This window comes from Mauremys mutica, chromosome 11 (genome assembly GCF_020497125.1).
Source record: "Mauremys mutica isolate MM-2020 ecotype Southern chromosome 11, ASM2049712v1, whole genome shotgun sequence".
Lineage (NCBI taxonomy): Eukaryota > Metazoa > Chordata > Testudines > Geoemydidae > Mauremys > Mauremys mutica.
The window spans coordinates 53,163,912-53,176,830 of NC_059082.1; the positions used below are offsets into that span (position 1 = coordinate 53,163,912).

Here is a 12,919-nt window from a genome sequence, read left to right on the forward strand (position 1 = left end):
GTCATTTGTTCAATCTTCCACTTAAGCTTCTTTTTTGCGTTTAAGATCAGCAAGGATTTCACTGTTGTAAGCTTCTTTTTTGCGTTTAAGATCAGCAAGGATTTCACTGTTAAGCCAAGCTGGTCACCTGCCATATTTACTATTCTTTCTACACATCGAGATGGTTTGTTCCTGCAACCTCAATAAGGATTCTTTAAAATACAGCCAGCTCTCCTGGACGCCTTTCCCCCTCATGTTATTCTCCCAGGTGATCCTGCCCATCAGTTCCCTAAGGGAGTCAAAGTCTGCTTTTCTGAAGTCCAGGGTCTGTATTCTGCTGCTCTCCTTTCTTCCGTGTGTCAGGATCCTGAACTCGACCATCTCATGGTCACTGCCTCCCAGGTTCCCATCCACTTTTGCTTCCCCTACTAATTTTTCCCTGTTTGTGAGCGGCAGGTCTAGAAGAGCTCTGCCCCAGTTGGTTCTTCCAGCACTTGCACCAGGAAATTGTCCCCTACACTTTCCAAAAACGTCCTGGATTGTCTGTGTACCGCTGTATTGCTCTCCCAGCAGATATCAGGGTGATTAAAGTCTCCCATGAGAACCAGGGCCTGCGATCTAGTAACTTCTAGTTGTTGGAAGAAAGCCTCGTCCACCTCATCCCCCTGGTCTGGTGGTCTATAGCAGACTCCCTCCACAACATCACCCTTGTTGCTCACACTTCTAAACTTAATCCAGAGACTCTCAGGTTTCTCTGCAGTTTCATACCGGAGCTCTGAGCAGTCATACTGCTCTCTTACATACAATGCAACTCCCCCACCTTTTCTGCCCTGCCTGTTCTTCCTGAACAGTTTATATCCATCCATGACAGTACTCCAGTCATGTGAGTTATCCCACCAAGTCTCTGTTATTCCAATCACATCATAGTTCCTTGTCTGTGCCAGGACTTCCAATTCTCCCTGCTTGTTTCCCAGGCTTCTTGCATTTGTGTATAGGCACTTAAGATAACTCGCTGATTTTCCTGCCTTCTCAGTCTGAGACAGGAGTCCTCCCCTCTTGCACTCTCCTGCTCGTGCTTCCTCCCGGTATCTCATTTTCCCACTTACCTCAGGGCTTTGGTCTCCTTCCCCCTGTGAACCTAGTTTAAAGCCCTCCTCACTAGGTTAGCCAGCCTGCTTGCAAAGATGCTCCTCCCTCTCTTCGTTAGGTGGAGCCTGTCTCTGCCTAGCACTCCTCCTTCTTGGAACACCATCCCATGGTCAAAGAATCCAAAGCCTTTTCTCCGACACCACCTGCGTAGCCATTCGTTGACTTCCACAATTCGACGATCTCTACCCAGGCCTTTTCCCTGAACAGGGAGGATGGACGAGAACACCACTTGCGCCTCAAACTCCTTTATCCTTTTTCCCAGAGCCACATAGTCTGCAGTGATCCGCTCAAGGTCATTCTTGGCAGCATCATTGGTGCCCACGTGTAGAAGCAGGAACGGGTAGCGATCCGAGGGCTTGATGAGTCTCGGCAGTGTTTGCTAACCCTATGATCAACCAATTTCTAAAAGGACTCGACAGACTGTACCCTCACATCCTCACGCTGTCCCCATCTGGGACCTCAACCTGATCCTCTCTAGGCTCATGGGACCACTCTGGACCGTTGGCGACATGCTCCCTGCTCTCTCTCTCTTACAAGGTGGCGTTCCTGGTAGCTATAACCTCAGCCAGGAAGGTGTCTGAGCTCAAGGCCCTAACATCAGACACTCCATATACCGTGTTCTATAAGGACAAGGTTCAGATCAGGCCTCACCCTACTTTCCTCCCAAAGGTTGTGTCACAGTTTCACATCAACCAGGACATCTTTCTCCCGGTACTCTACCCTAAGCTGCACTCTGCTGGCAGGAAGCAGAGACTTCACTCACTGGATGTCCGCAGGGCGCTAGCCTTTTACATCGAGAGAACGAAGCCATTCAGAAAATCGGTCCAGTTATTTGTGGCAGTGGCAGACAGAATGAAAGGTCTGCCTGTGTCATCACAGTGCATTTTGTCATGGACCACATCCTGCATTTGTGAGTGCTACAACCTGCCTGGGGTTCACGCACCCCCAATCACTGTGCACTCTACCGGGGTGCAGGCTTCATCAACAGCATTCCTGGTGTAGGTCCCCACTCACGAAATCTGCAGAGCGGCAATGTGGTCCTCCATCCACACTTTCACCACACATTATGCAATTACCCAGCAGGCCAGAGACGATGCAGCCTTTGGACAAGCAATGTTCCAATCAGTGGAAGATTGACCTCACCTCCTGAACTTAGGCTTCTCGTAACTGTTGTTCTTCGGGATGTGTTGTTCATGTCCAATCCAATACTCACACTCCTACCCCTCTGTTGGAGTTGCCAGAAAGAAGGACTTGAGGGGGTGGCGGGTTGGCAGGGCTGTATATTGAGAGCCATGAAAGCACGACTCCATGAGGTGCCCAGGCTGACCCAACAGATGCTGCGAGGGAAAAATCTTCCAGCTACCGTGCATATGCGTGCGCACACATCAGATTGGAATGGACATGAACAACACATCTCGAAGAACAACAGTTATGAGAAGGTGAGTAACCGTTTTTTCCAGCACATCAGGAGGCAGTTACTTCAAAAGAAAGATGTTGGTCATCTCAAAATGCTGAGGTGATATGCGTAGGATACTTTTACCCCTTCTGCTTCTGTTTAAGTGTCACCTACCACAAACCACCAGAGACTCCGTAAACCAAACAACCTCCACACAGGCTGAATTTTTCTTTGAGATTTCCACCACTGCAGCTCCATCAGTGGCAGCAGCGGTTATGATCCCTAGTGTATATTAGCTGTTGACATTTTAACCACAGTTTCATCTGTCCCTGCTTAGAGGAGGTCTGTGGAACGCTGCATAAAATGCCAGTAGTATTTTCTACACTAGTGCCACTTTGAGCTGCAACAGTGGATAACTAGAAGAAAAATACTAGCGTACGCAAGTTATGTGCACTGTAGATGCAACCGTGTTGGTCCCAGGATATTAGAGAGACGAGGGTGAGGTAATATCTTTTATTGGACCAACTTCTGTTGGTGAGGGACCCAAGTGATTGAGCCGCACAGAGTTCAGAGACCTGAAGAAGAGCTGTGTGTGGCTCGAAAGTTGGTCCAGTAAAAGATATTACCTCACCCTCCTTGTCTCTCAGCATACATAAGGTCAGATGTGCCTCATTTATTCAGTTTAAATATTACCAGCCAAAGCAAGACTGATATATATATATATGCTGCTCGGTGACTCTGGAATGCCTACGATAAATAGAAGCAGATTGAACACAAAAAACTAAAACATGCAGTGGCACTTGAGTCCCAGGTCCTACATACTCCGTAAGTTTCTTGAGGAGAATGGCAATAAGTTTCCTCTGGCAGACCTCTTTCCCTAGAGACTGCCCACTCTTCATAATCCCTTTATTAGAAATGCGTTAACGCTGCCTTTAGATGCCATCTTAGTGTTTTTAAGCACCTATCTCAGTTCTCCTAAACTACATAAGGAACTCATCTGGCTCCTAACTTCCTGTGGAGTTCTCCTTTCCCAATATGCACCTCTCTTTATTAGAGGAAATTGGGATAGGGTGCATCAGTCAGTCTGCCAGTCACCATCAGAAACTACTGTACAGCTAGAGTTAGCAAAATTTATTAAATAGGGATTTTCTGCTGCCACACAAGTAATTTTAAAATCTAATCTTGTCTGGTTAAGATTAACAGAGTGGCGATAGCCCAGAAAAACCTAGAGCTGACGGAAGGGAAGATTTTTCTTAGGGATTTGAGCCTCTGCCAGAGAGCTGAAAGAAAAAAAGGCTCAGAGAAGTCACAGTCACAGAGTTTAAGGCCAGAAGGACCATCAGATCATCTAGTCCAGCGGTTCTCACAAATAATTTTTTGGTGACCTCAGAGTGTGACCACTTTGCTGGTGGCTGCTCTGATAAATTTTTCCTAAAATACTTAACTTTAGGAAAAACAAACAAATATGTGCATGTACATGTCCAAATCATTGTAATTTATGTATGTAGTAGGAAGGCGGTAGGAAGTAGAGCTCCCCATTCAGCGTTCCCATTCTTGTGCTTGGAGTGTGTCACGGAGCGGGAGCCCCTCACCCTGCTGGGGAGCTGCCAAGACCTGCAGCAGCTTGGAGCTGTTGAGCTGCTGCGGTAACTACAGCAACTGTAAACAGTGAGTGTGGCTCCAGGTGGGGAAAGCACGAACCCATCTCTTTGTCCCTGCCTCCTTCAGTCCTTCAGCAAGAGCCCATCCTGGGGAAGGTGAGTCAGGAACTCACTAGCCACCTGTGGAGCTTGAGGCTCTCCATGCCCCGGCTGGGCGGGAGAGGGGGAGCCCCAGGGGAGCACCCCTGAGACTGAACACAGCAGGCACCTCCACTGACAAGAGCCACCTCTGGCGCCATGCACACTTGCAACACGTGTCTCCAGAGGCTCTGCCCAGAGCCCCCAAGGAGGCTGTGCGGTGCAGGGCTCTGATCCCTGCTGGCAGTGCCAACACAAACACCAAGGTGGCACATCTCGCTGCCTTTGGTAACAGCTATTCAGGAGCAACAGCTGGGCACTGCAGGGAGGGACCGTTGTTCCCCCACCCCAAAAAAATCTAAATTCATGCTTTGGAGGATGTCATGGTAGCAAAAAAAATCTGCTGGTGGCCACATTTGAGAAATGTTGATCTAGTCTGACCTCCTTTGTATCACAGATCATCAACACCATCCAGCAGCTGCACACAAAAACTAGACCAAAGTATTACAGTCCCCAGAAGGCTAAACCAATATGCGACAGGCAGAGAATAGGAGAGACCAAGGTGCACTCATGCCTGAAGCGCCTGCAATGGCTGGGAATTAATTATGGGAAATATACCCAGATAATCCTGGCAAGTGATCTTCCCTCCATACTGCAGGGAGGGCAAAAAAAAAACAACCCAAGGTTCCTGCCAGTCTGACCTGGGGGAAAATTCCTTCCTGATCCCACGTATGGTGATTAGTTAGCACCTCAGCAAATGAGTAACAATCAGCCACCTAAGCATGTGAGAGAGAAAGTGCTTGGTGCCATCTCAGCACTGGCCTCCTGTAACGGGTCGGACTCACCCCTGCGGCGCCTCCTGCTGGTGCTTCTGGGAATTAGCTCAGTCCAGCGCTGGAGCGCCCTCTGCAGGCTGGTGATCCACCTGTCTTCAGGCCCCCCGTGTCCCTCCCTGGACCCGGTGCCCTTTTACATGGGGTGCTGCCCCCTAGCAGTAACCCCTTTCTCTCTGGGTCTCCCCTTCTGTCTCAGGGAACCCCCACCCTCTATCCCTACCTTGCCTCAGTATTTGGCTACTGCCAGTCATTGTCTAGCCCCACACTCTGGGGCAGACTGCAGTATCAGCCTACTCATCACTGGCAAGGAGGGTTTGGACCTGCTGCCTTGGCCTACCCCTGGGCTGCCCTCTGCAACCCCCAGTACCTGTTGGTCCACTGCTAGGCCGCAGCCTGGGGCTTTCTAGGCTGGAGCTCCCCAGCTCCTCAGCCTTCCCCAGCCCTGCTTCACTCAGGTATCCAGTCTCCAGCTCCTAAGCAGCCAGGCCCATCTCTCTCTATAGCCAGAGAGACACTGTCTCCTTGCTTCTAGCTTCCCTGGCCTTCTTATAAGGCCCTTGGCTCAGTTTGGGGCGTGGCCCCAGCTGCAGCCACTTTCCCAATCAGCCCAGCCTAGAGCAGCAGCTCTCAAGCCCTGCCAGGCTGCTTTTTAAACCCCTCAGGGCAGGAGCAGGGTCCACCCTGCTACACCTCCCCATCCAGCGTGTCAACTCCAGCTGTGGCCATCTCCAATGCTTCACAGGAAGGAGACTAAAAACAAACAAAAACACACCCCTTCCTGGACCAGAGGACCATCTGAAGCCCTGAACCATGAACTTTAGGAACAGAGGACATAAATTGGAAGGGACTCCAAGCACCGCCCCCAACCATCACAAGCAGCCCTGTGATACAATTGCTTTTCTAATTTCCAGCCTGAATTTGTTCATGGCCAGTTTATACCCTATTGTTCTTCCATATCAGGCTTCTCCACATCACTCTAAGGAAGCATACATTTTCCTCAGTTTCCTCAGATGAGCAGAAAGAATTAAAAAAATAATAGTCTAAAGAGATATGTCATATTTTAGCTTCTATATAAACATTTTCTACAGTTAATGTATTTTCAGGCAAAGAAACTTACTAAAGTGTTAATTAAAAGAAAAAAGAACACCTTCAAGTGGGGTGGGAATTACCTGTTCACCAGCTCTTGATTTAGTAGATTCCTTATGGAGATGGTCCTGATTTAAATTCCTCTAACCAAGTAATGTTTAAATATAAGTACCCTAGGTAAAAAAAGCTTCAGATGGAAAGGGATCATTCCTCATTGAACCCGCCTGTCTGCACTAGCATATACAATCCTCATACCTTTTGCAAGATAGCACATAGTCTCTAAAGATATATTAGTTAAAAAAACTAATGAGATTCAGAAGGTATTATATATGGTCTTTTGGCAAGAATCAAGTATTCTGTCAGTTTAAATATCTGATATAGTAGTCTTTATTTGGAGACTATGGTCTGTCTTTGCAGAGGATGACTTATGAGCCAAATTAGTTGGGAGAAAGAATTTAAACAGAAAAATGTAAATGATTATTGGAAATTGTTTAAAAGCATTTTATTTGAGAACAAGCTAAAAAACAAACAAACAAACAAAAAAAACCCACAGTCAAGAAGGAAGGCTGCACTAGTTAAAAAAGCCAACCGGGATTAGGGAGAAGTGAAGGCAACTGTAAAAACAAAACAACGTATAACAAATGGAAGAAAGGGAAAGTTGGTAGTATAAATATAAATCAGACGCTACAAATTGTATAAAATTGTTATGGGAGGCAAAACAACACAAAGAGAAATCTCTGACCAGAAGAGTTAAGGACAATAAGGAGGAGTTTTTCAAGTATATTTAGGAACAAAAGGTATCTTAACAATGGTATTGGTTCCTTACTAGATGAATATCATGGAATTGTCAATAATAATGCAGAAGTGCTTGGTGAAAAAAACAGATGACATATTAGTATCATATGATAACACTTTCTATTCATTGGTAATTATGGAAGGTGTGGAACAGCAGCTACTAAAGATGGTCATTTTTAAATCAGCAGGTTCGGATACCTTTTATTCAAGAGTTTTAAAAGAGCTAACAGAGGAGCTTTCTGTACTATTAATGTTGATTTCCAGTAAGTCTTGGAACCCTGGAGAAGTTCCAGAGGACTGAAGGAAAGCTAATGTTGTGCCACTATTGATATCTTTTTTTATGAGATTACAAGTTTGGTTGATAAAGGCATTTCACTTGGTACTACACAATATTTTGATGAATAAACTAGAGCAATACAAAATTAGCATGGTACACATTAAATGGATTCAAAACTTTCTAACCGATTGGTCTCAAAATGTAATTGTAAAGGAGAAATCATCATCAAGCAGGTATGTTTCTTGTGGGGTTCCGCAGAGATCAGTTCTTCATCCCAGATATTTAAAATTTTCATCAATTACCTATAAGAAAACATAAAATCATCACTGATAAAGTTGGAAGGGGACCCAAAGTTGGGGGCATGATAAATAATGAAGGGGACAGGTCACTAATATAAAGCGATCTGGATCACTTGGTAACCTGGGCTCAAGCAAACAATATGCATTTTAATGTGACCAAATATGAGGTCATATCTAGGAACAAAAGATTGTGGGCCATACATACAGGATGAAGTACTGTGTCCTGGGAAGCAGTCACTGAAAAAGATTTGGAAGTCATGGTAAATACTCAGCTGAACATGAGCTCCCAGTGCATTGCTATGGCCAAAAGGGCTAATGCAATCCTGGGATGCATAAACATGGGAATCTCAAGTAGGAGTAGAGAGGTTCTTCTTCGAGTGATTGCTCATATCCATTCCATGTAGGTGTGTGCGCGCCGCGTGCACGTTCGCCAGAAGACTTTTACCCTAGCAACTCAGTGGGTCGGCTGGGCGCCCCCTGGAGTGGCGCCACCATGGCGCCGGATATATACACCAGCCAACCCACCCACTCCTCAGTTCCTTCTTACCGCCCGTGTCGGTCGTTGGAACAGTGGAGCGCGGCTTAGCCGACCTCCACTTCCCTAGCTACTCGTAGTTTCTCTCGTTAAGTATATAGTTCAGAGGTTTATAATTGTAGTTAACTTTATTTATTTGTGGTATAGCATAGTGTATTTATTTCACAGGGTTCGGGGTTTATCCCCTTCCCCTCACCCGGCGCCGGGTCCGATGCCCAGTCCACAGGGTTTTATAATGCTCGGCCGGCCACAAGCCGATGCCGACAAGAGATCCTCTCCTAAGTGCCTCGAGGAATCTCACCTCATAGATAAGTACCGCATGTGTGAGGCCTTTAATCCAAGAACAAAGGGGAGCGGGACTTTCGTCCCAAACAGCTCCTGAGGGAGGCAGCTCTTGCTCCTCCACTCTCGGCACCGAGCGCCGGTTAATCTTCAAGGAGCGCTCCCTCGGCACCGGATCGCCGGTACCGCCAAGGCCTCTCAGCGCCAACCGTCACTGGCTCCGACGTCCACTCAGCCTGGAGGATGAAGAGGCACAATATCCTTGCTGCGTCCGAGCCGCCTGCTCCGCAGCCGAGCGCTATGCTCAGTCGGATTGCCCGGCACCGATGTCTGCCGTGGCACCGACGATATCCGCACCGTTAACTCCGGCCAGGCAAGAGCCATCGAGTCCGGTGCTGGAAAGCTCCCCAGTACGAACCGTGGTCGAGCTCACTGTTAGGCTGCGTCCGAGCCGCCTGCTCCGCAGCCCGAGCGCTCTACTACGTCGCACTGCCTGGCACCGGTACCTGCTGCGGCACCGACAGTATCAGCACTGTAGACTCCGGCCACGCAGGAGCCGTCGTGTCCAGCACCTGAACGCTCCCCGATGCGAGCTGTGGTTGTGCTCACTATTCCCTCTACGCAGGACACATTTCCACAGCGAGGGTGTTAATGGCAAGGGTAGAACCTGCGCTGCTTTAACCCCCGGTACCGCCGGTGCAGGTTATATTGTCTATCAGCGAGCCTGTCTTGCTCACGCCACCCGGCGTCGGCACCACAGAGCGGCACCGTTCACGATCGCAGTCCCGCAGATGTTCTCGGTCCTGTCGCCAAGCCCGGTGCCGGCACTGTTCACAGTCATGGCACCGTTCCTCATATCGGTACCGGTCGTACCCGCGGCACCGATCAGCGGCCCGTTCCCCGACCTGGCACACTCGGTGCAGATCCAGCTCCCGGCACCGCTCCAGGCACTGGACTCACGTAGCCACTCCCGGCGTTGAGCCTCGAGATCTCGGCCAGCCTCCCGGCATCGCTCCGGTCGCAGGTCCCATTCTCGCTCCCGGTACCGGTAGGCCTCACGTCGAGCGCCATGAGCTGGAGAGGGAGACTCCGCTCAGGGCTTTAACTTCTCCATGGCCATCCATTCGGATGTGCACACCAGAGTCTTCCGGGTGTTCCAGGACAGGACCCTGAACCCCATCAGTGGCTGCCCTGTACCTCTTGGGCGCGCTACCTGTGCTCCCATCGCGCTCTGTTCCGTCAGAGCACTGGGTACCAGGGGCGACAGTTAGTCGTCCCCCTCCAACCGGTACGGCGGGAGTCCGGTTCTGCCACCGGATTCCCACATCCCAACAGATCAGCAGGTCGTCCCGGAGCGTGAGCCCACACAAGACCCACTTGCCCCGGTTTTTCATCTTCCCCTCCCCAGATGAGGCGGTGGCAGATGCGTACTCCTTGGGCCCTCCCCTAATCGGCCTGGGGGCCCATTAGGACCTCCCGAGACGGGTGGCATTCACTATGAATCTCCAAGTGGCCACTATCCCGCCCGTAGGCACGGGAGTCGAATGCATGTGCATGGTATCCTCCAGGGGCGACGGGCACCTATATGTACATCTTTCCCCCTGCTCCCTTGTCATCTAGTGGGAGACTTTACGGAGTCGGGTTCTCAGATCTCCCGTCAAGAGTTTGATGCCCTCCTGGAAAAAGGGCTCAAAGTGGCGAGAGCTTCCCTCCACACCTTGTTGGAGGTAGCGGACTCCACAGCCACGGCTCTGCCCTCGGGTGTTGCCACGAGGTGCATTTCATGGCTCCAGTTATCAAGCCTTCCCTCGCAGCTGCTGCACACTATACAGGACTTGTCCTTCAATGACAAAGGCCTGTTCTCAAAACTGGCCCTAGGCTGTCAGGCCCAAAGGACAGCGAGGTCACTATGCACTCCCTCTCGGCGTGTACATGCCGATGTCTCACCGCCGACCTTTCCGCCAGCCTCACTGCCCTTACCCTGCGCCTAGAAAACGACAGGGCTTTGCCAGCAGGCGACGCTGAGGCAGTCGTAGGAGTTGGTGGAGACCCCCTAGGGACCAAAATCAGAGTCCTCCCAACCACCAATCGGGCAGAAGCCTATCCCTCCTCTTCCCTCTTAGGGACCCCTCTCACGAGCAATTCCTCTTGCAAGAGGTGCGGGCGCTCCTCACGATCGGAGCTATAGAGGAGGTTCCACGGTCGAAAGGGGCATAGGTTCTAGCCCCACTAGTTCCTGATCCCCAAGGTGAAGGGAGGTCTCAGACCTATCCTAGACCTGCGGGAGCTCAACAAGTTATGATATACCTGGAGTTCCGCATGGTATCCATGGGGACCGTCATCCCATCCTTGGATCCCGGAGACTGGTATGCCGCCCTCGATATGAAGGGCATGTATTTTCCTGTCGCCATTTATCCTCCGCTCAGAAGGTACCTCCGGTTTGTGGCCAATCGTCATTTCCAGTTTACGGTCCTCCCGGTCGGCCTCTATACAGCCCCATGTGTATTCACGGTGTCTGCCTGTAGTCGCCGCCCACTCCGCCACCGTCGGATGCACGGTCTCCGTGTCTGGACGCTTGGCTCATTCCAGGGACCACCGAGGCCCAAGTTACCACTCCTGTGGGCGTCGACGAGGTCCTATTCCTGCGTTTAGGCCTGAGAATCCGCATAGCGAAATCCACCCGGATTCCCACTTAGGGAATACACTTACCTGAGGCCACCCAGGACTTCAGTATCGCACAGCCTGCTTACCTACGCCTTGCTTTCACGCGATGGTAACCATTGTACAAGGTTTACGGACCTTCCCGGCATCTTTGGCTTGAACTTGCCGAGGTTTTCTGCGCCACATGGCTGCCTGCACGTGCATAACCGAACATGCCAGGTGTCGCCTCCGTACACTTTAACCGTGACTCACATCAGTGTACCACACGGCCAGAGACAGCGTGGTCAGGGTCGCCTCGATCCCACCGAGCGTCCTAGGCTCCCTCGACTGGGGGTCGACGCCCTCCCTGATGTGTGCAGGGGTGCTGTTCCATCCTCCTCACCCTCGGTGTCCCTCAGGATGGACGCCCCCATCTCTTGACTGCGGTGCTCACTTGGGTTAGTTTCCCACTCCAGACCTTTGGTTGGCTCAAAGGCTGCCCTTGCATATCAGTGTCCGGGAGTTGAGAGCAGTCTGCCTTGTCTACCAGGCGCTTCAGCAGCACCTACGAGGCTTTTGTGTCTCGGTGTTCACAGGCAACACAACGGACACCCGTTGCATAGATAAGCACGGAGGAGCACGGTCCTCCTCTCTTTGCAGGGAGCTAGCCAGCTCCAGGACTCCTGCAGAGCTCAATTGACGGACCTGGTAGCGCCCTTTCTCCTAAGGGTCCGGAACTCTCTGGCGGATCGCCTTAACAGTTCCTTCCGGTCTCTCAAGTGGTTGATTCCTCTGGATGTTATCCATTACGTTTCTGGAACTTCGCTCTCGCGGGAACGAAACGAGAGACAAGTTCTGCTCATGCCAATGTCTCTCCCAGGACTCGATCTTGGCTGTTTTTCTGATGCTGTAGACGAGCCGTCTGCCGTCTGCTTTCCCACCGCTCCCGCTGGTTCGCAAGGTCCTGCTAGCACTCTGCAGGGACAGAGCGCATCGGATCATGATTGCTCCAGCGTGGTCCAGGCAGCACTGGTACACCAGGTTGCTAGACCTGTCGGTTGCCATCCGATTCCCCTGCCTCTTTGCCCAGACCTCATGACGCTGGATCACGGCAGACTTTACCACCTAGACCTGCAATCCCTGCACATCTCCGCATGCCTGCTGCGGGCCTAAACCGATCCGAGTTACATTGTTCGGCCTCGGTCCCACAGGATTCCCCGGGGTGGTAGGAAGCCTTCCACTCGGTTAACGTATCTGCCCAACTGGCAGTCTTTCTCTTGCTGCTACGAAACACAATGTTTCCCCCACACAGGCTCCGAACTATTTCCTCTGGGATTGCCTATGATTTTCCAACAGCAGCGCCTGGCGCAGTTCATCATTAAGGGTGCACTTGGCAGCCGTCTCTGCCTTCCTTCCAAGGGAGAGTGGCCGCTTCATATTCTCGCACGCTATGGTTTCTACGTTCCTCAAGGGCTTGGGGCATTTATGCCCCCGAGTTCACCGCCCCACCAACTCATGGGTCTTCAACCTGGTTATAAGCAGACTTATGCCTGCTCCATTCAAGTCACTGACAGCATGCTCGCTGAGGTACCTGTCCTGAGAGACAGTTTTTCCTTGTAGCCTTTGCATCGGCTAGGCAAGTCTCCGAGCTTCAGGCTCTCACAGTGGACCCACGGTACACTATGTGGCGTAAGGACGAGGAGCGGTTGTGACCACGTCCAGCCTTCCTCCCTAAGGTGCTGTTGAACTTTCATATCATCCGGGATATCTTCCTTCCGGTCTTCTTTCCGAAGCCCATTCACCGCGACGGAGCACATCTGCCCTCCCTAGACGTCCGTAGGGCGCTCGCTTTTTATGTCAAGCGGGCGAGCCCTTTTGTACGCCCCCAACTCTTCGTTGTATTGGC

The 12,919-nt window shown here is 50.8% G+C and overlaps 1 protein-coding gene and 1 long non-coding RNA gene across 3 annotated transcripts in view; one reads left to right on the forward strand and one right to left on the reverse strand.

Annotated features, from left to right (window-relative positions):
- ADCY9 (adenylate cyclase 9) overlaps window positions 1-12,919 on the forward strand; it is a 198,525-nt gene that overhangs the window by 112,184 nt on the left and 73,422 nt on the right. The gene's annotated exons all lie outside the window — the stretch shown is intronic.
- The window catches only part of LOC123343819, a 72,030-nt gene continuing 65,900 nt past the window's right edge, over window positions 6,790-12,919 (reverse strand). Inside the window, exon 5 of the long non-coding RNA XR_006572371.1 lies at window positions 6,790-7,559. This is a non-coding gene — a long non-coding RNA (uncharacterized LOC123343819). The remainder of the gene's footprint in view (window positions 7,560-12,919) is intronic.